Source organism: Pezoporus flaviventris, unplaced genomic scaffold, assembly GCF_033815535.1.
Source record: "Pezoporus flaviventris isolate CSIRO_AGI_PZ_B2104156 unplaced genomic scaffold, CSIRO_AGI_Pfla_v1 ptg000001l, whole genome shotgun sequence".
NCBI lineage: Eukaryota > Metazoa > Chordata > Aves > Psittaciformes > Psittacidae > Pezoporus > Pezoporus flaviventris.
The window spans coordinates 19742220-19766748 of NW_026892549.1; the positions used below are offsets into that span (position 1 = coordinate 19742220).

The 24529-nt window shown below is 38.5% G+C and overlaps 1 long non-coding RNA gene across 2 annotated transcripts in view; it reads right to left on the bottom strand.

The window, feature by feature from the left end:
• LOC133264762 (uncharacterized) overlaps nucleotides 1–24529 on the bottom strand; it is a 233722-nt gene that overhangs the window by 151619 nt on the left and 57574 nt on the right. For both annotated transcript variants that reach the window (XR_009741768.1, XR_009741770.1), the window contains exon 2: nucleotides 15830–15907. This is a non-coding gene — a long non-coding RNA (uncharacterized LOC133264762). The remainder of the gene's footprint in view (nucleotides 1–15829; nucleotides 15908–24529) is intronic.

The following is a 24529-nucleotide window of genomic DNA, read 5'->3' on the forward strand; positions in this document are numbered from 1 at the left end:
ATGCTTAACGACGACTATTCAAATTAAGAGATAATGGAAAAATAAAAGCCCAAATGTGAAAATAAACTAGTGTTCTTAGGAGAAGAAAAGAAAGGCTTGTGAACTCTCATCATTTACAATTAAACACACAATAAAGGTGGCCAATTAAAAGTTACAAATCTATATTTGCATAAAAGCTTATAAATCTTATTTTCAAACAATAATGAGCAAAAATGCTTGCCAAGGAGCCTTTAGAAACAACAGACCTGATCAAACCATAAAAAAGAAGTTTACAGAAAGATGTTTTTGAATGTACATCTGACACGAGAAAGTTTGGGAAAGCAAGGATACTTCTTTACAGGTGGCTTCTCAGAGGATATATTACAGCTGCTGGCAAAAAGGGGCTATAGGATAAACAAACAAAAAAAATATTCCTTAGCTGATTACAAATCACCAGAACCAGACAATACACAATGTTTCGCAACAACCTCACCGGTGAAACAATTAATTACCATTTATAATCACTTAAAAATGATTTTGTGTTGAAAAACTGAAAGGTGGCAAATATGATACTGATTCACTTTTAAGTGCTTTAGAGAGACCAAGAGAGCTACAGATCACCACATCTGCTGCCGGCACCAGGTAAATTGGTAGGAGTAATAGTGAACAATAGAATTGGTATACAAAGTGACAAGAGATTCAGGGAAGGATGTCAGATGCTGATCAAAAGAATGAAGTGGCTCCCAGACGAAAGGCCAGTGGCATGGACCAGCACTCATCGCAGTGGGAAAGGGACAACTGAGAGAAAATACAAAAAGTGTCTATAAACAAGTAAGTTACCACAAAAAAGACTAGGGCACAACTGTTCCTTGCCTCCCCCAACTGACACTGACTATTACACAATAATAACCTTTTCTTTTGTTTGGCAGATGTATTCAGAACACAAGTGGTTTTGCGCTGTTCCAGGATTTTCTGTTATATATATGTGTATATATATATATAAATAATTCCAAGTGACATCAAATGAACTTACATGCTCAAAAGAAACAAAAATTAACAGTTCCTCACTCATCATGCCATTAAGCTGGAGAATTTCCTGAAGTAGGATATTGTGAATACCGTAAGTTTATTCAGGCTCTGAAAGCAACTGGGGAAATTTAGAGAAGAAAGTTTCCAAATAAGTCAGGCACTGCCTCTGGCTCAAAATGTCCCCAAGTCAAAAACTGCTGAAAACTTGAAGAATATTTTGGAGAAGGATGGCATTTTGTGCTCCTGGTACTGCTCCTCTTTCAAGGTAACTGGTACTGGCTACTGCTGCGGAGGGCATTCCGGTGTTAGTTGAATACTTGTTTTGACCTTGTAGTTTCCATGTTTCAGGTTGCTGATGGTTTGTATTTCCTGGTAACTGTAATTAAAACCAAGACGATGCCACTGAAGTTCAGTATGAGCTCTTTTGATTGTTTTGTTATTGTTTGTTTTTTGGTGGTGGTGGTGTTTTGTTTTGTTTTGTTTCCTGGGGTTTTGTGTGTGTTGTTTTTTGTTTGGTTGGTTGCCTGGGGGGGAAGGGGGGGGGGGGGAGTTTTAATAAAAGCTACTGTCCTGGGTTCACCAGTAGCAGTTATTTTTCTCCTTCTTAGTAGTTGGTGCAGTGCTGTGTTTTCAACTTTAGTCTGAGAACAGTGCTGATAACACACCAATGTATTTAGTTGTTGCTAATTAATGTTTACTCTGACCAAGGACTTTTGAGTCACATGCTCTGCCAATGAGGAGGAGCACAGGAAGCTGGGAGGAAGCAGAGCCAGGACACCTGACCCAAACTAGCCAAAGAGGTATTCCATACCACAGCACATGATGCCCAGTATATAAACTGAGGGGAGTTACCCGTAAGGCCCAGACTGCTGCTCAGGTCGGGCTGGGTATTGGTCGGTGGGTGGTGAGCAACTGTATTCTCTTCCCTTGTTATTTCCCTTATCATTATTATTATTGGTAGTAGCAGTAGTGATTTCTGTTATACCTTAGTTACTGAATTGGTCTTATCTTAACCTGTGAGATTTACATTCTTTCGATTCTCCTCCCTATCCCTACATCAGCAGGGGAGGAAGAAGAGAGTGAGTGAGCAAGCTGCCATGTGGTTCTGAGTTACCAGCTAGGCTTAAACCAGGACAGCTACTCTACACATTATTGAGGTACTAAATCAGATGATTTGAAAATTTTAGATGAATAATAAGCTGAAAGTATCAAAGCCAATAGAAGTCCATGGGGTTTAAAAGTTTGACTTGAATCAGTGGGAGTTCTTTTATCTGAATGAAAAGTTAGAGATTTCTGAAAGTTTCCTGAATTCAAGATTTGTCAACAAGCAGTAAGAGAAGTTAAACCATACGACAAGGTCTTAAAATGCTATTTAAAAAGCCAATATTCAGATGTGCAAGTAATTTATGCCTACCTAAGTATAACTATAACTGCAAGTTCAAAATTCAGGCTGGATATTACACAACACAGTTATGTCCTGTGTTTGTGTTTAGGGTGTTTTTTTGGTTTTTTGTTTTTTTTTGCTAATAATAATCCTTCATTTTGATTGTTTTGGAAACAGCTAGAACTAAAATATTTTTGAAGTAAATCAGGGTCTCGCTTACAGAAATCCATGAAACTAGTAACAGTTGGAAAAAAAACCCCACCAACAAAAAAAACAGAAGGAGAGAGGTTGAAAGTTAGATTCCTAATTTACTATTGAGGTGTTTCTTTGAATGTGTCTTTTGTAAATTTTAATACATATTTCTTACTTATCTTTTGAAAAACGCATTTGAACACAGTTAGGGGTGGAAGGGTACAAGACATAGAGCATATAACTGTGACCAAGTCCAACAGAATAAAACGAGCTTTTCACACAACTAAAGATCATGAGAAGAAAGTGTTATCAGAAATAAAAAGAAAAGATAGAAGAATTGTAGAAGTAAAAGGTTAAGCGTATGCCTCCTCCTTGGACCTTTGGAAGAGGAGAGTTAACAGTTCATAAGAAAAATGGCCAAGAACCCAGGACTTTACTGCTGCTACTGGTTATGATACTTACACAAGGCTACAGAAAACCACAGTAGGAGTTATAGATAAGGAAATGCCAGAGCAAACAGAAAACAGGCACTAGGCAACAGATACCTGCAGCACTTCCAGAGATTAAAACCATGCTTGTTCAGTAGGACCCTAGCAGAATAAGTCCACACAAAGAGTGATTTACCCCAACTTTTTCTCAGATGGTTGAAAAACTGAAAAAAAAAAAAAACAAACAGGAAATGCTTGGCTGATAACAAAGCAGCTATATGAATATACTGCTCTCAATCTAATGTCAGACTGTTTTTTTTTCAGGATTCGACTTAGTTTATGTCAGAGCGAGCGACCGGAATCAAGAGAACGACTCAATATGAGTTATGCTTCTTGTTCATTTTATACAAAACCTTAACCCCTTATATACTATTTCTTACATGCACTTACAGTGATTTGGCATGTTATGATTGGATACATGTCCTGAAGATCCTTAGTGACTAACATATAATTGGTTAAACACAGGTGTGAGAACTTGACCTCGAAAGCTTGCCAACAATCCACAGTTTTCATTAACTTGGTGAATTCCAGCCTCTTATCTTGCTTGCTTAAGCTTCTTTGGGCCTCTCATTGCCTTGCTGTATCTTTCAGGATTATTCAGAGTTTATGTACCAATTATGCATTCTCCCGTGAGAACACTGTCTCCACAAATTTACATATTTATGGAATACCATGATGTCATATCACCCTTATTTCAAAATATCATCATTCCCCAATGCTAACAGAAAAGAGGATTTCATATAGATACGCATTATAGATCAATGTTATAGAAAAGCATGGAATTAGCAACTTCTCAGATGGGTATTTCAATTCACCATTCTGCTCTTATAAATGAATATGCATAAGCATGTTTCTTGGAATCTAGTGCAACAAGCAGGTTGACCTAGAAATCAACAGGTTCTAAACCTCTGCAAGACAGAACTACAATGTTAATGTAAACAGAGAGTAGAGAATGGAAAAGAAAGATAGCTGGGTACTCATGGCTCGGTTGGGTGTACTAAACCTGGCTGGATGGCCAAGCCTAAAGAGTGGTGAATGGAGTTAAATTCAGTTGGTAGCTGGTCACAAGTCGTGTCCCCCAGGGCTCAGTATCGGAGCCACTTCTGTCCAATATATCAGTAACCTGGATGAGGAGATTAAGTGCATCCTCAGTAAGTTTGCAGACACCACCAAGTTGGGTTGAAGTGTTGATCTGCTGGAGGGTAGGAGGAGTCTACAGAGGGATCTGGACAGCCTGGAATGATGTGTCAAGGCCAACTGTATAAGGTTCAACAAGGGTGTCAGGTCCTGCACTTGGGTCACAACCACCCCAAGCAACACTACTGGCTTGGGTAAGAGTGGCTGGAATTCTGGTTGGCAGAAAAGGACCTGGGGTGTCGGTCAACAGCCAGCTGAATATACGCCAGCAATATGCCAAGTGGCCAAGAACACCAATGACAGCCTGGCTTGCATCAAAATAGTGTGGCCAGCAGGACCAGGGAAGTGATTGTCTGTCCCCCTGTACTTGGCACTGGTGAGGCTACACCATGAATACCATGTTCAGATTTGGGCCCCTTTGTACACAACAGACATTGACGTGATGGAGCAGGTCCAAAGAAGCGCAACTAAGCTGGTGAAGGGTCTAGAGTACAAGTATTATGAGGAACGGCTGAGGAAACTGAGGTTGTTCAGTCTGGAGAAGGCTAAGGGGAGACCTGATCACACTCTGTAACTACCTGAAAGGAGGATACAGTGAGGTGGGTGTCAGTCTCTTCTCCCAGTAACAAGTGATAGGACAAGAGGGAACAGCCTTAAGTAGTGAGAGGGGAGGTTTAGATCAGATCTAAGGAAAAAATTCTTCACCAAAGGTGTCATTAAGCATTGGAACAGGCTTCCCAGGGAAGTGATGGAGCAACCATCCCTGGAGGTATTTAAAAGACTTGTAGATGTGGTGCTTATGGACATGGTTTAGTGGTGGATTTGGCAATGCTAGGTTAACAGTTGGTCTTAATGTTCTTAAAGGTCTTTTCCAATGGAAATTATTCTATCCATAGTAGTACATAACCTTTCAATCAAGAACAAAACAACTAGAGCCAGTATGCAGAATCACAACAAATTATTGATGCTTCTTCTAAGATGGGAAATTTAAGAGCTGCCTGATCTAAGGGATCAAGAAATTCTTCAAGAAAATGATCATAAAAAAAAGTAAGGGAAGAAAGAAACTTGGTGTAAGGCATCAACAAAACCTGGGAATAGTACCAGATTCATTAGGACAGATTGACTTAGGTAATACAGCCTTAGAGTAAGTATTCGATATCTCTTCTACTGTAAGTGGATACAGCTGGAATTCTGTGCCAGAGCACACACATGTTAAGTCATTGAATCAGCATCTGAGGAAACCATCACAGCTTTACAAAGAAGTAGAGTATACATAACTTCCAGCAGGGTGAGGAAAAAAATACCTACAAAAGCTTCTCATGTACTAGGACCCAAGACTGGCTGACCCAGGACCAGGAAGGCTTTAAGATTTTGTATCCAGAACAGTACTGGAGAGGCCAGCATCACAAGGTTATTTGCGTAATGGTCTGTCACCGTACATGTGCACATCAGATCAGCTTTGGGACTGGGAAGCTGCCCACCCCTTGGGTGAAGACCAGAGTCATTATTCATCTTCCCCCTTGCCCCCCTCCCCTCTTTTTTTTTTCATTTCAGTTACAGTTTAACCACTTATAAACTAATTCATTAGGAGCCTTACATAAGGAATTCCCTCAATGTGAAGCCCCTCAAAATAGGGCTACACTCCATAGACAAATCATAGAATCATAGAATAGTTAGGGTTGGAAAGGACCTTCAGATCACCTAGTTCCAACCCCCCTGCCACAGGCAGGGACAAATATATCAGAACAAGACTAATTTCCTCTAACAGTACCTGTCTGTTGGAACCTCCTATTCCAAATCAGTGAGACTCTGGTAATTTCTGCAGGAGCCAAAGGGATGAGAACGAGTCTCCACTTGGAATCAGTCCTGTTTGCTGATCCCTCATGGTAATGGAAGAGAAAGGCACTCTCTTAACTGTATGAAACCAGGCATCACTAGGAGATGACTAGTGACAGCTGAGAAATGGCAAGGAGTGACTCATTCATCATTCACACAAGCTTGACCTCTTGAGAAAGCTGCTTTGTATTTTAATAACTATATAACAGCTCTATGTGATGACAGAAGTCTTGATGTGAGTCTCTAACCCATCTTTACGCCATGTGAATGACAGACATGCCTAAAAGTTAATTATCTCACATGAAGTTATCAGAGACTATCATGGAAGTTTACCTCTCAGGACTAACATTCATCTCCAATTTTTAAAGTGGCTTGTAGAACCAAGAACTTGATTAAGAAGAGAGATCCCTTTGGCTGAGACTGGGGGTGTTAAATATTGACTTACCCATTCTAATTGAAATTTAGGTACCATGCACTTTACTGGATTAATGGAAAGGAAGGTAGTTAAAGCCTATTATATCAGCTCCAGGGAGCAGCGAACAGACAGAGGTTACAACAGGATATATTTGACCTATAGTCTTAAATTACTACCATTCTAATAATAAAGCAAGAAAAGACTTCAAAAGTATTTCTAGCCCTCATGTATTTTCTGTCTCTGAGAAGCTGTGCATAATGTAGTATTGTTAAAACTGTATAAAATACAAAAGCAGGTGATAAATCAGTCACCCCTACACAATTATTATAAAAAAAAAGAAAAAAAAAGAAAAAAAAAGAAAAAAATGTGCCTTTGTAGCTGGGGCTTTATTGGTTTCACTGATTAAAATCCTAACAGTTCTCAACAGATTAACTTTTTCATACTAGCTTCTAAGCTTCTTTAAAATTAGTGATATTACACAAATAATGTCCTAAAAAGTCATATCGATCAAACTTTTCACATGCTGCTAGCATAATGGCCTAGGTTGTGAGTGGACTTAAAATGTTCTTAAAATGGGAGTTCCCAACATGAGTGCTCAATTCCACTAAGCAAGTAATTCCTTTTTTTACACCTAGCACTTGTTCAGAATAACATCTTCTAAGAACTCTAACCTTGTGTAGCTACTAAAAACATTAGTGAGCAACAGTGGTGGTTCCTGTTCTAAAGAGCTACAGACATAAACCAGTTCTTCACCACTTGATCTTGGCAAAAGCCCTAACTGACAATTCTAATAAATAGGATAAAAGAATAATGTTTATCAAGAAAATTAGTTCACTGGAAGAAATTATGTCACACTCTATTCTTCTCTGCTACCAGCTTCTTGAGAAGACACCAAGAAACGGAATTAATGAATGCTCAAATGACCCTTTTCCCACAGATCAAATTAACAGTGTGGTCACTGTTGCAAGAAATAAACTTCAGAGAGTCCTGTCAAGGCTATTGACAGTTCTATAAAGTTTTACAAGCACCATGCTGCTGGGTGTTGAGAAAAGAGAAAGGATTTATCCTGATAGAGATCATTAATCACAGAATCATAGAATTGTTTTGGTTGGAAAAGACCTTCAAGATCATCAAGTCCAACTGTTAACAGAGCACTGCTAAGTCCACCACTAAACACTAAATCATGTCCCTAAGCACCACATCTACACATCGTTTAAATACCTCCAGGGATGGTGAGTTAAAGTAGATCACACTAGCAAATTTCTGTAGAAAGATAAACTGACACCATTTTTATCTTCTGGGGGTAGTGGGAAAGAGGAACAACACACAGACATGGACACCACCACCAGGGCACTTTCACATTTTATCTGAGGAGAACTGTACAGGTGAAGTTTTCATTTTCCTCCTTGTGTACAATGACAAGACCAACAAGAAATGAAAGCCAGAAAGATGGGCTTGTTTTGTCTGTTTGCATTAAGATAAACAGAAGACTGCTGGTAGGAGGACACCAATTCAAACTTGAGCTAAGTAGATATAAACCTGCCCTCCCTTGGGCAGCTCATTCAATACTTACACAGTCAGTGTCCCAAAGTACATTTCATCAGGATACCTTACAGCATGGTGCTATGCAGACTCCGTAAGAAATAGTTTTTATCTTCACACTCAGAAAGCAGCCTAAACCTTGGTTTAATAGACCTGGGTGAATACTCTAGTCTCTGTGCTAATGGTCAAAAAGCCAACAGAGAGAAAAGGAGGATGTTAAATCAGAAAACATTTGGATCCAGGAACAAGTAAAAGATTTTTTGGACTATATCTGAAAAGTGTTGAAAATCATTCTCACACAGTACTAACTCATGCAAGGATGATACATTCAAACTGTATACCTTTCAGTCGTACCCTAGCCCAGCCTACAGTTCAAGCAAATTTTCCAGACACCCCTTTATGGATCAAGGTTTATGAACAGCAAAAAAAAAAGGGGGGGGAAGGAGGTGTCAAAAAAGCAAGCTTAAGAGCATATGACCACACTAATTTTCTTAACTTTAAAAAATGCTTCCTTTTTCTATATTCCACTGAGTTTTACCGACCGTTAACAGAACTAGATATATCTATAATCAAGTTAGATGATTATAATAATTTTAAATTATATTCTTGAGAGATTCACATAAGGTTTAGAATATGTAATCTGTCTCAGTTGCTGCTGTCCAGGCCTGAGTAAAAATCCTGTTGTTGCCAAATTCGACGAAAAGGAGGTGTGTCCTTGCATTTTGGCATAGCCATTTCACCCATCTTCAACAAGGAGGTATCCACACTAGCTACTAGCCATGCTTTACTGCTACTTATCTCTTCTAAGTAAGATGACATTCTGCGGCAGGTAGTGCAAACCCAACACTTTCAGTGCTACACAGATTATCGGAAAAGTAAAAGATTTCCCAAGGCATACAAAAGTATAAACCAAAGAAAATCATGGGCATGAAAATCATGGGCATGTAAGTCCAACACTGTTTGCTTCCCTTCAAGTAATATTTCATTTAACATTTTTTGTCCTCTTTTTTTTTTGGGGGGGGGGTGCTAGGGGAGGAAAGCACACAATTACTATCCCTTGATCTAGGACTAACATTTGTCACTTAAACAAACGCTCCTAATTTACTGTATTTTTTATTTCAAGGTGGTGTTTTGTTTGTTTGGTTTTTTTTTTCCTATTACTCCATCTATTCTGTTACTTAGCTACTGAATTTTTATAGAATCATAGAATGGTTAGGGTTGGAAAGGACCTTAAGATCATCTCGTTCCAAACCCCCTGCCATGGGCAGGGACACCTCACACTAAACCATCTCACTCAAGGCTTCGTCCAATCTGGTCTTGAACACCGCCAGGGATGGAGCATTCACAACCTCCCTAGGCAAGCTATTCCAGTGCCTTGACACCCTAGCAGGAAAGAATTTCCTCCTTATATCCAATCTAAACTTCCCCTGTTTAAGTTTTAACCCATTACCCCTTGTCCTGTCACTACAGTCCCTAATGAAGAGTCCATCCCCATCATCCCTATAGGCCCCCTTCAGATACTGGAAGGCTGCTATGAGGTCTCCACGCAGCCTTCTCTTCCCCAGGCTGAACAGCCCCAACTTCCTCAGCCTGTCTTCATATGGGAGGGGCTCCAGACCCCTGATCATCCTCGTGGCCCTCCTCTGCACTTGTTCCAACAGTTCCATGTCCTTTTTATGTTGAGGACACCAGAACTGCACACAATACTCCAGGTGAGGTCTCACAAGAGCAGAGTAGAGGGGCAGGATCACCTCCTTTGACCTGCTGGTCACACTCCTTTTGATGCAGCCCAGGATACGGTTGGCTTTCTGATCTGCAAGCGCACACTGAAGCTGGCTCATGTTCATTTTCTCATCAACCAACACCCCCAAGTCCTTCTCTGCAGGGCTGCTCTGAATCTCTTCTCTGCCCAACCTGTAGCTGTGCCTGGGATTGTTCTGACCCAGGTGTAGGACCTTGCACTTGGCATGGTTAAACCTCATGAGGTTGGCATCAGCCCACCTCACAAGTGTGTCAATGTCCCTCTGGATGGCATTCCTTCCCTCCAGGGTATCAACTGAACCACACGGCTTGGTGTCATCGGCAAACTTGCTGAGGGCGCACTCAATCCCACTGTCCATGTCAGCAACAAAGATGTTAAACAAGACCGGTCCCAGCACCGATCCCTGAGGGACACCACTCGTTACTGGTCTCCAGCTGGACACTGAGCCATTGACCACAAGTCTTTGTGTGTGGCCATCCAGCCAGTTCTTTATCCACTGAGTAGTCCACCTATCAAACTGATGTCTCTCCAATTTAGAGACAAGGATGTCGTGTGGGACAGCTTAGCCTAAGTAACCCCCACATAAATGACTATGTTAATTTTTTACTTAGTTTTCTCCTACTGTTTAGGTGACTCAGATTCTGACCAGGACTAATCAGGTGAGAATTATTTCAAGGAAAAATTCATCAGAAAATTATTTTTTGTTTCACCTAAACAAGCTGCCAGCTTCCAAAAGTTTTGAGCTCAGTGACTTTGTGGGCCAGAGCCAATTTCTAGGTATTTAACTTCTAATAAATTTTTCTTCCATAATCATATGGAATTTCCCCTTACATCCACATAAACACAAGCAGCAAAGTCACAGCTCATTGTGTCAAATCACCTCATTTTGTTTGTTTTGAATCTGCAAGACTCAGTTTGCCTCGTAAGACACAAACAATGATCACTTCTGTGCATCCTCTTGTGCTGCCCATAACTTATTAATTTCCATTTTATATGCACTGAATTGTCAATCAGGCTGTAGATCCTAAGACATATCCACTCTACATACAGAAGCCATTCTAGGATTTTGATTATCCTGACTTCCCTTTTCTGAACCTTTTATTATCCCAGGGAGTCTGAAGACAAACACTAACTTCACACAACAGAGAGGCACTGTGCTTCATTCTCCACCCTCTGCCCTCCCAAATAGTAACTGACATTGTTTATACTTTTGATAGACAATCAACATTGAAATGACATTTTTGTCAAACCATCCAAAATAATCATAAGCTCTTTCATTTCACTGTAATGTTGTTCTTACAAAGCTTTGTCTAGCTTGCTTACCTGCTATCAAAAATGCATTCCTCTACTGCTATTTCTGTTATACTTCTGATACACGTTACCAATTTTTTGGTTTTATTCCCAGAAGCAGCTTAGCTTAGACTACCAATGATGGCATCTGGCATCCACTAATGTTGCAAACCCTATGCAAACACCTTTGAATTATAAGGGATCAGTCTGACAACCTTTTGTTAACACAGGAAAACTCTTTTGACCATTTTTTAATCCAATTCCACCCCCCAAGAACAAAACACAAAACAACAAACAAAAAAACAAAACAAACAGCAAACAAAACAAAAGCCTTTGATTATATTTTCAAATATTTCTTCCACACTTTTTCACTTTCTCAAAACACTCTCATCTGCACCTTGTGATTCAAAACAAGGTACAATCAATAATCGCAGGGGGTTGCTCATTTTTATTTCATTAACTACTATATTGTACATTTGTGCATTAAGCTTTCCCAGCTGTTTCACTTTTTAGGACCACTGGTGTCTGAAGCAGTGAAGGTTAGTTGCGCATCAACTACACATATTTGCCTTTTTACCTAATTAGAGTCAGTGTTACTTTAATCATATCTTCTATGTCCCCTCATTCATAATCTTTTGGTCTCTGCCTTAGTATTATTAACTCCATGTGTTCAAACCTCGTGTGTCAGATCATACAAAGATTAAGACTTTTAAGGGAAAATCCTCAAATACTTAAAAATAGATTGGGATTTTTTACTTTCCTTCTCCTGCTAAACCTTTTGGAATTACACATTTAAAGCTTTGATATGTTTTTCTCTGTAGCCATGAGCCTTGCAGTCTTACTTATATTTTTTAATGAACTCCAGGGTTCATATATAATTATATAAAACTAGGAGCCATCAAGGAAAAAAAAAAAAGGAAAAAAATTAGGGTTTTTTACAATACAATTTTAATGGGTTTTAAATTGTATTTGCAGTATTTTTAGACTTCGAAAAGAACACATAAAAATCAGTATGCTCCAGGGAATGTGGTCATCTGATACAGTTTTATTCACAGTTCCAGTAACTACTCACTTTTCATTGGAAAAGATTCCAAGGAAGAGACTCAAGGAAGGACAGTTTTGAACTCCATGAAGCTGCATCTACAGTATACTACAGCAAAGTATAAAAGGCTGCCAGTCTACATCCCTATTTAAGTATTTGAGAGTACATAGAGAAAAGTATAGATTATTCCTAGAGGTCTTCCAAAAGTAAGCAGTCCTTTCTTATTTATAAAGTAACTACTTTATAACTTTTATTTTTAGAAGGCCTGAAATAATCTCGCTCTTCCAGTCACTGATGCTGCCTCCCAGGTACAAAGTCTTCCTGCACCAATGTGGAACAAAAGTCTAATGGACTTTAGTCACATTAGGAGACTTCTCTAGAACTATGACTAAGGTGTTTACATGGGGTTTTGAGGGGGAACTGTTGGCCAGTAAAATAGGAAAGAGACTATCTGAACACTAATTTTGCAGTCAGTCCTACCACTTGCTCTTTAAAGACATAGTGTCTAACCAGTGTGACACATCTGGTCTTGCTGAAGTCCTTACCCCTTTTTTTTCATCTGTGATAGGCAGTCCCTGTTGGTTGGGGTATCCTCCTTCCCCTGCTCTGGATGAGCAGGTAAGCCTGTAGAGGGAATCCCACAGAAAGCTTTCTTGTGCTACCAACAGGCAGGCCTTGCTTGACAATATAATTTCATATCAGCTAGATAATCATACAGAAATGATTTTTTTAACATCATCTTCATCCAGACTTGCCATTGTCAATCTTCATGCACATAGGCTAAATGATTTTTGAGAGCATTCTAGCCCAAAATAAGATCAAGCTTGCAACTGAGAAAATTACAGGATGGAAAAAAGGCCATTCAAAATTATACTTAATAATGACACACTGCAGTTTGAGAAACTCAGTAATACAAATTAATACTAAGATTCAGAGCAAATATGCACCTCAACAAGAGCAGCCATCTTATAATTACAGAATCAAATGAGTTATATGCTCATATATTAAAATATTTGTATGCAAGTTGATATCAGTTGCACTTTAGAAACAAATAATTCATTTACAAGCTAATTTGAGCAATACAGACTGCCAAACTGAGTCTGAAGCTTGAAAAATCAAAGTTCTGCAGGATGAAGCTAGTCCTCTAATTTCCTGCATGACTGGAGACACAAAATTAAGACAAAGTGTCATTTTATTAATTCTCAGAAAACATGCTTTTAAAACTAAGGTGGCTTTTAATTCCTTAGCTTCTCCAACTTTTAGAAACAAATACTTGTTTAAAACATCTCAGTGATGAGGTTTTCTGGGGTGAAGGCAATCTGTGTTCATAGTGCCTACTGTGGAATGGAACGGATTTTTTTCTCTCACTGCCCTTAGCTTCAAAATAGATACTCTTTTTAAAACTTGCTATTAGTAACAACAAGGACAAGAAATTATCAGTCCATCTTAGACGTCATCTTACTTAAATTTAAGACTATTTCTGTGATCTAAGAACTTTTACCATTGTTCTCAATGAAACAACTGTTAGAAACTTAAAGGTACGAAACCATTTCTCCCCTAATTACACGCATTGCTAAACTTCTTAACAAAATGGAGTCAGAATTTTGTGGCTGACACTATAATTTGAGTGGAAAAATCATATTATAGTGACTAAAATGAGAAATTACCAGGCTGAAAACTCTTGATTTAAATAGGCAGCGTTGTAACAATAATATCACCAGATACTGTACAACAGAAGGTACCAAAAAAGGCTTCCTAAGGTTTCTGAAAAACTGGTCAAGAAAACGGCCATTATGTTCTATGTTTCCTCAATATAACGCATTCCAATAAATATGTCTCTTAGAAGAACTAATTATCTTACACAGATATTTAAAACTATTTAAAGAAAACCTCTCTAGCTTCATGACCTATGCAGGCAGGTAAAAAAATAATATTTCTCTATGTAAAATCAGCATATCTATATGGCAACAGGTCTAAAGAATGGTCTTGACATTTGACATAACAGAAACATTTTGTAAGAATTATTGTCTTTACTCACTGTGGGTAAAAATATTAACAAATTTAGAATACTGTCTCACATTTCAGTGCTACATCCATATAGACTGTTTTCACCTGTTTATTTCTTACAGAAAAAAAAAACCACACCACTCAATTCAGGCCTGTATCTGACTGACAACAGTAAATCTGACCTCTACCTCTGTTACTTTCTTTTCCTTTCTCTGTGGTTCTGTTAACATTACTTGACCATTATAATATTCTTTTTATTATACCGCCTGTCTGTACCAAAGGTTCAGTTCTATCAAATTCAAAAGCCAGCTGAAAGCATCAACATAGACATATACAGGTTGATGCAATTCTTCATTCCACATGGTTATACTCTGTAACAGAAATGGCTACTCTGTTGGAATTTCCATGCTGCATTTTATTGTAAGGGGAAAACTAAGTATCAAATAATTATTTTTTTTTTTTACTTACTTTTCTGATTACTATCTTCCTGAATATAACAAATAAGAACACAAGACCATAGTTTTGTTCATTATTTCCAAATGTCTTTCCTGGGCAGCAACGCAACATAAAAATATTTTACCATCACACTCCTAGCATCTTAATTTTGTGCTTGCTTGACTGTATATGAATCTTTTCTGTGCTTCTCCTTAGACTTCTGTTATCTTTAGATACAGCCATTAGCATACAACTACCTCATTTGTGTCTTGTCTCTAGTAACAACATACTGCCTAAGTAAAAGCTCATATGCTGGCCAGCTGGACAAGGACCTGCATTGACACAATGGTTGCCTTTGTTTCAATGTATTTTACAATTACATCAATTGTTGAACATTTTTTACATTCATTTTTAAGTTCAATGTCCATCAGTTACAACAGTGCTTCATCTGCCCTCCCCCTCCTATACATTTAGGACATTGTTTATCACACTTTTAGCAATTGCTTTTAACAGCTCTTACTCCTTTCTTTTCTTTCCTTCTCAATATGGTATACTAGTTCACAACAGGCTGTGTTTACATTGTTAGTGCCCATATTTAAAAAGAAATGTAAGCTCATACTTTTACGTTCATATTTGTGGCAACAGCATATCAGTGCTTGATTTGCCGTCTGCCCTGAGTACCTCTTTTACCATCGTTTCTCCAATTTATAGTCATTACAGAACACCTGTTGAATCTGTTACCCAAATTATTCTTTGTCCATGTGGCACCCCCAAATACGTGAAACTACTACTTGTGCAATCAAAGCCTAAGTCTTGTTTGAGAAACACCACCTAAAGAAGATTGATTTTAACTTGGAAATGTCAAACTTCTGCCTATAATGCTCAACTGCATTTTTCTGAAAGCAAAGTTCAGAAAGAGCCATAGACCTGACAGATCTCTAACATATCATGATATATGTGACAGGTCTACACCTCAGTGCCAGAAATGTCCTCCAACAGAATGAGGCAATCAATAAATCTATCCCAGATCATAGAATTATTTTTTGTACATACATAAGAGAAGACACAGCACGTTTTCTGTATCCCTGGAGAATCCTATTTTAATAAAGTATCACACTAACTTTCTTCAATATTATACAATGCCAGTTACAAAATTTAAACTTTATCTGTTTGATACTTCTCTCTCTAAGCTCCTAACATTCATTTTTGTGTTATTAAGCTACTGGAGGAAAAAAAAAAAAAGACGGGATTTAAAACACACTTTTTTGCTAAAAGAACAAATTCTTCTTACTTTTTTTTCTGGTCCCTCTGTCAGCTAGAAGAATGACAGCTGTTCCAAATGAATCTGTTGAATTATGTCCCCATCATCCTAGAAGACATTGTTATTGATTAATACTGCATCAAAAATTTACCTTGAGTGCACAGTGTGAATACATTTAATTTTCTTTTTTTGAAAATCTCCAGATTGGAGATAAATTACATCAAGTTTGGAAAAGTTAATTTGACATTCATAAATCAAAGCTTTCTAGAGAAATAATTGGTTTGATTTACAACTAATGTCTTTGAACGCATTCTACAACCTACATTTCAAGTAACAGCCTTGACTTTACCAAGAGAGAATATTCTCCAAAATACGTATTTTCTGAAGTCATTTGACCATAACAGTAACAATACAAGCACAGCAATAGCAGCTCAAAAGCAGTGATTTAGAACACACTTTTCTTTCTTTTTTTTTTTTCATGGTACCATGAGTACATTTAACATTTTTAGTAAGTAGGGTCAATAAAGTAAAAACAGCTGTGTGAATAGATTGATAGTTACTTGTGCTTATGTATGATTTAAAAAATACATCCATACATCACTGTCATAATTCTATTTCTTCCATTATTTTATACATCCTAAGCACATAAACAATATTTAATGTTAGAGTAACCAAGAGAGTTTGAATTAAGCAAAGCACACGCTCACAGAACAAGCAGATATGTGATTAAAAGTCATAAAATTCTGAAACTGGGAACTTAATGATATGAGGATTTCCACGGCTAAAGAACTTTTTATTTATTCACACACAACCACAATCATTTAGCTTTTCTTAAACTGCAGTTTCAGTGTAAAAACAGCAGTATGACAGTGTAGGAAGATTATGGCACTCTAATACTCTCAACTCTTAAAATACAATGGCTGCATTTATAAAGAGGCTGAGTAGCACCTGTGTAAGAAACAAGAAGCAGGGTTTGTTTTGCTTTTGAATAAACATTAAATGAACAAGTATATAAACAAGACATGTAAGTCAGAGACACACCTGCAACATACCAAAAGTGTTATCATAAACTTACATTCCTTAGGCTCCTATATTTAATTTGATATTACATTCTTTGAGGGTGTTTCTTCATCAACAGTCAAGGGTTAAACAGGTGCAGTGCAAATGGGACATTCAACCAAATTTGCATCTTTATCATCCCAAGCTTCATATCACATACCATGTTCCTAGTTACTCCTTTGCACTCATACACACTTAATGTTACAAAGGCTCACTTGGGTCCTTGGGCAGCTGAAATGCCTGCTCCAGCAGCTCATCACACACCAACTCCCTCCTGCCTTAGTCTCAAAGGTCCTTAATCTCCCTTTTGAAAGAGGCAGACCAAACCTTCTCCAGACAGCCCCTTTCTCCCCAAACCCCAGCATGCTCATATACACCATTTCTTCCACCTTCAGGCATTGCCCAAACCTGCTGCCCCTCAGGGTTGGGGCTGCCTTCAGAGCCCTCACACAGGCAGCATGTACCAACTGGCCATCTCGCCAAGATGCCCCCCTGACAGGATACTGGGAAGGACCTCAAGCAAATCCCGCCCCAAGCCATTCCAGATTGTTCTGGAATCTTCTGGATCACTCCTCCACCCTCAGTCAACTCCCTCTTCCTGCAGAAACTAACCCCCCAAGCATGCCACAAAGATGGCTCACCACACCTTTTAAAAGGCAAAAGTATTAGTGGGCTGATCAGCCTGATGGAAGAGTAACTTGAATTTTGGCTGGAAAAGGTTTGGACTGCAGATTAATTAGCAATTGCCCGACACAACTGCCTTTCCTTTAGCTTTCTGAAATCTGCCCAATCACCTGAAAAAACAAGCAGAAAAGTCATCTGCTTTAATGAACAGCCAACTAACAGAGAAGCACACCTCCACCTAACAGGGAAGTGAAGAATCTATTAGCACAATGTTCACAACCTCACAGGTAGTGCCCATTTAAAAGTGGTAGTGACATACTGCAAATCCCAACAAGCTCATCAAGCAGCTGCTCTTCCTCCTCTGACTTTGCCTCAGTGAGGAATCAGGTACATGCAGCAAGATAGGCAATATATATTAGCTCCTGACGCTGTTTTGTTCTGCCACTTTGATAAAAGGGTCAGCTTGCTGCTCCGGAGTAGTCTAAAATAAGCAAAGGAGAATATGAAATAATATAAAATATAACCCCCATTTAATATAACCCTCATTTTCAAGAAGGGGGAAATGGATGACCCAGGGAGCTACAGACCAGTCAGTCTCACCTCTGTGCCTGGCAAAATCTTGGAGCAGATTCTCCTGGAAGGCATGCTGAGGCACATGAAAATCAACAAGGTGCCTGGTGACAGCCAGCATGGCTTCACTAAGGGGAAATCCTGCCTGACCAATTTGGTGGCTTTCTATGATGGGGCTATGGAACTGATGGACAGGGGTAGAGCTGTTGATGTCATCTACCTGGACTTGTGTAAAGCGTTCGACACTGTCCCACACGACATCCTTGTCTCTAAATTGGAGGGACATCAATTTGATGGGTGGATAAAGAACTGGCTGGATGGCCGCACGCAAAGAGTTGTGGTCAATGGCTCACTGTCCAGCTGGAGACCAGTAACGAGTGGTGTCCCTCAGGGATCGGTGTTGGGATTGATCTTGCTCAACATCTTTCTCGCTGACATGGACAGTGGGATTGAGCACGCCCTCAGCAAGTTTGCCGATGACACCAAGCTGTGTGGTTCGGTTGATACCCTGGAGGGAAGGAATGCCATCCAGAGGGACATTGACACACTTGTGAGGTGGGCTGATGCCAACCTCATGAGGTTTAACCATGACAAGTGCAAGGTCCTACACCTGGGTCAGAACAATCCCAGGCACAGCTACAGATTGGGCAGAGAAGAGATTCAGAGCAGCCCTGCAGAGAAGGACTTGGGGGTGTTGGTTGATGAGAAGATGAACATGAGCCGGCTTCAGTGTGTGCTCGCAGCCCAGAAAGCCAACCGTATCCTGGGCTGCATCAAAAGGAGCGTGACCAGCAGGTCAAGGGAGGTGATCCTGCCCCTCTACTCTGCTCTTGCGAGACCTCACCTGGAGTATTGTGTGCAGTTCTGGTGTTCTCAACATAAAAAGGACATGGAACTGTTGGAACAAGTCCAGAGGAGGGCCACGAGGATGATCAGGGGACTGGAGCCCCTCCCATATGAAGACAGGCTGAGGAAGTTGGGGCTGTTCAGCCTGGAGTAGAGAAGGCTGTGTGGAGACCTCATAGCAGCCTTCCAGTATCTGAAGGGGACCTATACAGATGATGGGGATGGACTCTTCATTAGGGACTGTAGTGACAGGACAAGCGGTAATAGGTTAAAACTTAAGGGAAGTTTAGATTGGATATAAGGAAGAAGTTCTTTACTGTAAGGGTGGTGAAGCACTGGAATAGGCTGCCGAGGGAGGTTGTGAATGCTCCATCCTTGGCGGTGTTCAAGACCAGATTGGACGAAGCCTTGAGTGAGATGGTTTAGTGTGAGGTGGCCCTGCCTATGGCAGGGGGTTTGGAACTAGATGATCTTAAGGTCCTTTCCAACCCTAACTATTCTCTGATTCTATGAAATGCTGAATGCAGAAAAGAAGAACAAAACCCAAATCTCATAATTATGTGTGCATGAATGCAGAAGAGTCTCACAAAAAAAGTTATCTTAGTTTTGTATGTGGCTTCTTTACCCCTGACACCTTCTGGGTAGACATGGTTTCATTCTCAAGGCTCCTGTGAAGTACAGGAATCTAACTTTTTCTTAGTCCACGTGTGAAAACTGAACTACAGCAAGATGATGATACACTTTCAAAGAATAATAAAATGTTCTTATGACAATCAGTCTAATCTGTGCATCCCATACCTATTTCTAGAAAGCGCTGCTTTTTTTCTTTTTCCAATTGAAAACAATGGTACAGTAGCTGAGGAAAATAAAATTAGTAGGAGCTGTGCATCACTGCTTTGTAATAGTTTCTAACACTTTGAAAAAGAATTTCATACTAAGAAGTACAGGAGGATGAGACAGAGTAATGAGAACTCTGGTATTTCTCTTGAACCTTGGTAATATTTTTTGTACAGTATTTTCCCTGGAATCTGCCAAATGCTCTGAAAATGCCTATTTGCATACATAACATTTAATTTCAATAACCTTAAAAAAATTTAAGATTTAGGCTTTTTTCTAGGAGCTAAAATAACATTAGGAATTTACTTTAATTTTTAACCATAGTAAAATATTTTTCATTATTATAATGAAGTTGCTTATTATGCCTGAAGCTAGTTTTTAATTTTTCCTAACCAACAGACCAGTTCACCTAATGATCTCTAATTTTAATGTCAACATACTAATTTTCAGTAAAAGCATAAGTTTTAAACAAATATTAAGTAGATAGCAAGTCTAGAATTGGTACAATTTTTGCAGCATCGTGCCATTTTTTCCTTATTTTGCCATCAATAATAGTGGTATAACTATGCTTTCCAAACTTTACACTAAGAGATGCTCATCTCTATTAGTAAAACGATGGTACTGCTTCTTTCATGTAAAAAAAATAAAATATATATGTATAAAAATGGTTAAATCAAATATTAATGATTGAAGTCAGTTGAACCTTAATTAGTTTCATCTTGGATTTCTTATTATTATTTGTCTTGCAATCAAAACCAACAATGAATCATATCCCAATGGCAGAAATAAGAGTTGTATATCCATTGTACCCCAATGGTAGTGAATTATTCTACTGGGTGGCACAGTTTAGTGGGAGGTGTACCTGCCCATGGCAGGGGGTTGGAAATAGATGATCTTAAGGTCCTTTCCAACCATAACTATTCTATGATTCAGCCTTAAGAGAATAAATATTTGAAAGCACAAGCTTTGACTGTTTGTTTTACAGAAGTTTTTAGCATAATGCTGGTTTTGCACGTTTTCCTCATATTGCTGTAACTCCGAATTGCTACCTTTGTGTCTTCAAAACTGCTGTATTTATTTACATTTAAAAAAGAATATGGGTTTTCCATATCTTGTATCATCTCTAATCACACTGCACACTGGCGTGGGAGGGAGGGTGGGAATTCATCAACAACCTATCACTGGCTAACTTTATTATTCTACTACATTAACAAATACTAAATTGGTTGCCTCAATTTCATTATGTGATTTGTCAAAAAGTGGAAAGTGAAAAACAGTTTCAAACTAAACGCAAAAGTTTTCTTACTAAACTAGGCAAACAAGACAATTTTGGCATAGTTTTCTCAGCTGGAATTAATTTTAGCTGCAAAATAATACTAACAGTTTCAACTAAAACCTTCTGAGAACTTACTCTGCAGGCAGTGTGGGGATCCCTCAGGATCTTATTTCTTTCCTTTAGTTATTACCACTGTTTACCAATGAAAAGTCACCTAAGTCAGTATTTAAAAATAAACTAATAACTAAATTTATTCAAGACCAGCACAATCCTGGACCAATGCCACTTTACAGAGATTATTCAGAATGGCCCAAGGGAAGTGAAATTATGAGGGGATAATTGTAAGACTTATTTTGTTAAGTCTTACAATAAAATCTTTTCACTGCACATTAGAAAAATAAAACAAACAAACTCCCAATTTTTACATCCCCACAGCTTATATGGCTTCACCTTCATCAAAAATGATATTTTATTACTTGGATAGAGAAACAAATCTTGATAGAGCAAGGGCAGTTAACGAACAGGTGTCTCTCAAAACCTCCATGGATATACCTAGCCACATATGAAATAATCAGCTCTCGAGGCTTAAACCACAACACGTAGTTAATAAAATTCAGCCCTTCACTGTGTGTCAAATATAGAACTCTAAGTAATTTAACTCCCAAACAGCAATTACAAGATGTTGGAAGTGGGATCTGTCAGCCCTGAGGATGCAACAATGACCCCAGGTTGCTGATGCTTCCACTTACACTACACTGCAAAGTGGAACACCTACTTTAAATTAAGATTCTATGATGCATGTCCCTGATACATGGTGGTTTTATAAATAATTTCCCTGTATCCTGAGCCTGAAATGTTTGGGAGCCAAGACAATTTCCAAGAGCATACTGAAATCACCTGAGGAAACTTTTCTAGTACCTGCTTGCCCTGTCAGATTCATCTGGAAGAGGGATTCACAAATTGCATTAGGCAGTACAGTATTAGACAAATAAGCACTAGATCCACATTATACTCAGCCCACTGCAAGGTCACAAGCTGGCACAATAAATATTGGCAGCTCCCAAGCAAGCACACTTAGCAATGCACTACTGTGTAGCTAATAAGGATGAGACTGAGTTTCCAAAGAAAGCACAGCACAGCCATTTACAACTTAATCCTACACCAAGCAAGATTCCCTTGCCTGAAATCTTGTTTCTTCTGATCATTTCATCACTATTGCACCTCACTATAGTAGTAACAGATCCAGAATACAATAAGTAGCCAGGGATTGATTTCCTGCACTCTCTTTCCTAGTATTAGCCGTCCATATAATCAAGGGAGTCCATCATCAGGATAAGATTTGGTCACAGAGAATGATGGCCACCTGGCTAAGCAGTGCGGAGGCCCTTCATAGATGATCTCTACCAAAATTGTTCTGGGAGGCAGACCATCCACAGGTCATATGGCTGAAAAGTCCCTTGACTCTGATACTGTGACTCTTTTGTACTATGTCCTTGGCAGAAAAGCACATGTGTTGGTGGTGTATTCCAGGAAAGGAATGTCTCAAAGGTCCTCTATTTTCCATTAACTTCCTTTAAGTACTGGATCCAGCAGTGTCTTAAAACTGGTCACTACCATCTTTCTTCTTTGTCTTCTTAGCCTATATCTAATCAATCAAAAAGTAAACTGTGATACACATAATGGTCATAAAAAATAACTACAATTATCACTCTTTTACAGTACCAAAGAAAAAAAAAGATAAAAAATAGGTCCAGCAGCATGTCTATGTTATCTGACTACCTTAAAAATGTTAAAGATTAGGCCTGTCATAAGGCTGACTGAAGGTACTTGTAAAACTCACTGTTACACATACTGATTCTAGAAAACATATTGTACTGCAAGCACATGTATCTAATCAAGCCTTTCCAAAGGCATCTTCGTTCCTTCTGGGCTTTTCATGTCTAGCCCATATAAAGGATATATATTCCTTTAAGTGGCAATGATTTCTCAATGATACATTTCTAACTGATTTATATTTAAGCCGTGTACATAAAACTTGACAGGAAGCTCTAAATTGATAAGTATTCCTATCTTACTGGTAGGAATCGCTTAATCTCTTAAGAAACTGCAAGGACTGAAGAATGCCATTGATATGGTTCTATAAGCTTTTTTTTTTTTTTTAAGTAAACAAAAGTACTGAGAAACAAAGTTAACAGACAGGCTGCTTTCAATGGTTCAATGGCCAACACTCTCCCTAAAAACAGTATGTTCCATTGATAACAATCAAATAATATGAAAAACTATGACAGTTATTTTAAGAATAGATGATGGGAAGTCAGCTTAGCCAACACTGATCAGGCAATTTTGATGTTCAAAGGTGAATTAACATACTTAGATATTAACATTGAGGGTGAAAAGCCCCAAATTTGAATTAATCTTTTTCTTATTATTAAGTAAAATACTTCCTGAAAATTTTCTACAATCTTTTTCTCAGTATTTGCTGCACTTGCAGCTGAAGACAAGTTATCAAAGTACCTTGCAATGACTTATCTTCTCCTGGCTAATTAAAGGGTTTTTCCTCTGTGCCTGAAGCCACCTAATCATGCAAGAGATGATTCGCTGGAATTGATTTTGCAGCATGATGCAGACTGAATTTAGTACCTGGCTTTTATAATTGTAATAGTTACATATAGTATGTATAATTATAATAGTTGGATGCAAGCCTTCCTAAGCTTTCAATATAAACATTTAAAAAAAAAATCTAAAAAAAACATGATGAAAGGAAGAGGCTAACATGATTATAGATACAGTCCTAAAACCAAATACCTGGACACAAAAACTCAAGGATCCCTGAAGGTCCAGAAAATGTTTGACACACATCTATAAATCAGTGAAAATGACAGGACTAAATTCAGATATAAATTTATAGATCTAAACAGCAGTCCTGTTTATGGCCTCACAACAGATCAGCTCCTCCAGCAGAGTAAGTGAATAATGAAATCTAATTATGGCTACAGAAGTGAATGCTTACCCTACTGCTCTCAAGAAACATAGCGGTTATCCATCATAAACAGGTCTTGGCTCATGTGAACACTTGCAGAAGTAATTTCTGAGTGTCCCCATTTCCACTACCTAAGTTAAAACTAAACTAGCTGCAACAAAGAAGGTCATTCATAGAGAAGTCAAAAAGAGAGAAAGCAGGAAGGATCACTGGAAAACCTTCCACTAGCGAAAGGACTCGTGTAGTGAATGAACTGAGAAATCCAGTTATGATGTGAACTCCATCTTTCTGTATATATAACAACATAAAATGTAACATATAAAAACATGGATAATGAAGAAGTTGCGGAAAAATGGTGGAGATGGCAGAGTTGTTTTAAAGGCTACTTTCAAGGCTGCCACAGACTTACGTGATTTTTTTAATTATTCCTTTTACCTTAATTGTGCTGAGCTACTAAAATAATACATTTCCTCACAGTTATGGCCTCAGGTTTAGCTTAGCAAGAATCTGAAAACTTTTTGTGATTCCCAAGTCAACC